The sequence below is a fragment of the Rhea pennata genome, chromosome 14, assembly GCF_028389875.1.
Source record: "Rhea pennata isolate bPtePen1 chromosome 14, bPtePen1.pri, whole genome shotgun sequence".
NCBI classification, from domain to species: Eukaryota; Metazoa; Chordata; class Aves; order Rheiformes; family Rheidae; genus Rhea; species Rhea pennata.
In genome coordinates, this window is record NC_084676.1 from 2,750,860 (window position 1) to 2,754,982 (window position 4,123).

Consider the following 4,123-nt stretch of genomic DNA (forward strand, 5'->3'; position numbering starts at 1 on the left):
GGCGGCCGCCGCGGCTCTCGCGAGACGCCGAGGGCAAGGCCCGGCCGCCCGCCCCAGCTCACCGTGCTCTCGCGAGAACCGCGCCGTTGCGCCGCAGTCTCGCGTCCCCCTCCCCCTCCCCGCCCATTGTCTGCGCGCGCCCGCCCGCGGGGACGGTGGGGAAGGGCTCGCGGGGGCGGGGCCTCGCGGAGATTTGCATGTCCCCGCCCCTCGGGCACGCTGGTCCGCGGGTTCGCGGCCCGCCTCGGCCTCCCCCGAGGGGCGCGGGAGGAAACCTCAGTTCGGCAGCGCGTGCGAGGAACGCGAGCTGCTCCCGCGGCCCGGAGCGCGGCCCGCGCCGCCCCCAGCTCTTGGGCCGCAGGAACAAACAGCTCCGGGCCGGGCTGTGCCCCACACACACCAAACCCTGCGGCCGTAGGGGCCCCGCGTCAGTCCCGGCCCAGGGCCCCGATGGCTCCCCCCAAGCACGGCAGCTGCGCCTGGAAACGGCCCCAGCCGGCTCCTGCCAGGCGCCTGCCCGGGATGAGACGGCTTCAGCGCTGCCACCGGGCTGTGCCGGACCCGCGGCGGCCGGCGTTACCTTCGTGCCGCGGCGGACCCACATGGCTCCCCGCAGCTCCCCCCGCCGAGCTGCTGGCAGCCCGTGCGGGCATCCTCCGTCACGCCAGACCTAAGGGCTGCTTTCTTCAGCACAACGAAGACCTTACCATCTCCAGAATATTTAAGACAATGGGCCCTCAATGCCTATGAGTTTCATTAGAAGATTCTGGCAAAAAAAAAAAAAAAAAAATCCTCAGCTGCTCTGCAAGCTGTTCCCTTTTATCTAAGCCTATATTGCCATCTTGTGCTCACAGGAGGAATGTTCACCTTTCCTTTGCTCTAATTAATTTTACAACCAAAATACGCAGAATTGGACAAATATATAAGATTTAAAATTACTTCATGGTCAGCATCTCTCTTTTCTATTTAATTTTGTGGCCAAGCAATCAATTTATCCAGCATCCAGGTATGCAAAACCTGCCTGGATGCGATCCTGTGCAACGTGCTCCAGGTGACCCTGCTTGAGCAAGGGGGTTGGACTAGATGATTTCCAGAGGTCCCTGCCAACCTCAGCCCTCCGGTGCTTCTGTGATCTTTGAATCTGCTACATTCTGGCAGCTTTATTAAGGTGATGGGGTGCGTTCCTGAATTCACTCGCCAGGGGAAAAGAAAAATCTCCCTTTTGAATTCATCTCAGGCTGATTTTTCTTCCCTCTGTGTGGCTGAGAAGCACAATGAAACAATAAAGCAGAGGTATTTGAAAAACAAGATTGATACAAAATACATGTAGAAATAATATGAAAGTGCTCAGAGAGCAATCATACAAAATGCAGCTCTCCTAGCAAGCTTAGAATAAAAATCAATTAAATGCTCAAAACCAGTTAATACTTTACGTTGCAGTGCTGCAGAGCAATGCAAGCAGAGCAAAGCTAGATGAAATGTAAAGCAACTCATCCACTCTTGCCCAGTAAAAATTGTATTTAGATTTCAAAATCTTCAGGATAGGAAACATTTCTCTGCAGCGTTATCATAAATGTACAGGGCTAAATAAACAACCATAAATCGCACTAGCATTCCCTGAGCACAAAAACAGACATTATTCCATTTTCCTGGCTTTATTTCAACACCAGTATTTTGTTCCTCTTAGACCACATGGGTTCTCTCTTGATTTCCTTTTTTGTCCTTAGATCAAGGCACTAAACTGGCAGTGAGGTGAATCATTTTGACCTTTATTGATTGTATTTTCAATGCAAAATGAGCCATACAGTATTGATTGCCACTATCCCACTAACATAGCTACTAAAGTAACATGCAAAACTCCAGTGGATTCTTTGGAAGCTTGCTCCTGGTTCTGTAAGCCTGTACTCTTCTTGATGTTCCTCTGTTCTCTTTTCCAATAGGTGGACAAAAACCTCATGGACCTGGGAGAAAAGCATTGCTCCTCTAACTGGGTGAAGAAGGAGAGAAGGGGCCTGAGGCTGAGAGTTGCAGGGCCTGGAAAGAGGTCTCATATGGGTGTAAAGCACACGTAGTGAGAAGAGCTCTGCAGTCTGTCCCAAGGGCACCAGGATGATAATCCATGCTATCAGCAGCATCTGTGACTTGAAGCTACCCCAACATAGACTTTCTCTGTCCTTTGAATACTAATTTAAAATATCTTACACAGAAGTATAGATTTCTGACACAAGAAGTTTGCTTTTTTAGCAACCAGCAGATAGATACAGAGCAGAGTGGAAGTCTCTGCAATGAGAACTCAAACCCATGTCCACCCAGAAGGCAGAAGGCAACCAGCCAGCCTAAGTGCACCCATAGTTTCCCTCCTGGTTCTTGCTTCTTCCTCACTGAAACAGCACGAGGATGCCGTGAGTACCAGGGGGGGGAAAAAAAAAAAAAGTACTGGGCACAAAATGTAAATCCACAGGAGAGCAGGTTATTAGTTTTGCATGTAGAACTGGCTATACTCATATACAGCCAGTCAAATCAGAATCATGTATGTCATATACTTCAACTGAGAAAAAACATTTTTTCAATACTGTTTGACTATTTCTATGAATATTTTGGTATAGAGTATCAAATACATATTCAAAGATCAGTTTTTCAGAGGGGCAGAAGGGTTAGCAGACAATTGAGTAATGTCAGGGCCATTTAAAAATTCACATTTTTAAAAAATTATCTATTTTTATAGAACTATGTGGCAGAAGTGCCTATCTAGATATCAACCATGCGTAACAGATACTAACCTGCGATGTGCTATTTTTTCCTCTTATCAAAAGCCTATCAAACTCTTGTCACTGACAACCTATATACGTTAACATTGTTATACTTTTCCAGCATGGCGTACAACAGCAGCCTAAGTATCAAGGCTTTTCAGAGTTTAATTTGAATATAGATAGTACTGTATCTATAGTAGGGTATATGTAGGGCAACTGCTGTAATATAGTTTGACTGAAGACCATTAAATGATTTAGGCTGAAACTTTTTTTCTTTTTCTTTTTTTTTTTTAAGCTGAAAAGTAAAAAGAAAAAAACCTCTCAAGTTTGGACCATTTCCCAAACATTTCAGAGAACATGGGTTTTTCTAGAAGACTGTATCAAATCCAAATGGGTCAGGCGTCTTGGCAAGAGCAATATACTCCTTTACACAGACAACAGGAATCACATTTGAGTTAAAGTATTTGACAGAATTTTTGTCTGAAGCCAAGATGGTCTTCCTTCCCCTCCCTACCAGTTTCAATTTATTTTATGTGTTTGGCAGCCTTTTCTAACTCCTCTAGTTATTGTGGACTTCCTCCAGGCCCCAGGAATGGAGATAATTAGGAAGTTCTTTCAAGTTAGTAACTGAAGTATAGAAAGGTTACCTTGTGAAATTGTACAGGCTGTATAATCTTTGTCACAGCAAAAATAAGAATTTCAGACCTTATTTCATTTCTAAAAAACTTTAAGCATCTAATCTCCTTCAAAGTGCAGAAGGAAAGGTTACACTGTTAAAATACGCTCATGGCAAGTAGACTGCAGTGCAGTCAAAATACAATTTCTAAAACAAGTAATTTCAACCAGGTAGATTTTATGGTATAATAAAAAAACAGAATAAGCAAGCTTAAATATAAATAAGTTTAATAAATATAAGTTTAACAAATAATTCACTATAAAAAAATAACACAACTCAAAGCAAGCAGTGGGAGAGGAGTAACATACTACTAACAAACTGTATATATATTTCTTGTTACATCTTGCCCCCAACTGCCTGGGCTATCCTAATCCTGAAAACAAACACTTCTAGAGAAGTAGTCTAATTTAAACTGTGGATTATGAGTTTCCATCTCAAATCATTTTCAAATGGAGATCTTCAAAGCAGCACCAATAGCTTATTCCTTTTCTTCAGATAACTACTGTTGCCCCAGCAAGCCTCTGCAGTGAAACTTGCAAACCCATTTACCTGTAATAATAATAAAAAAATTAGCAGGAATATCCCCAAAGACCCCCAATTCAACCCTTAAAATTGACCAATTAATTCCATGACCTTCAGTTTTGTATGAAAGACACAATATTAAACAAAACATCTGCAGGGCTTAAGTTCTCTCTGT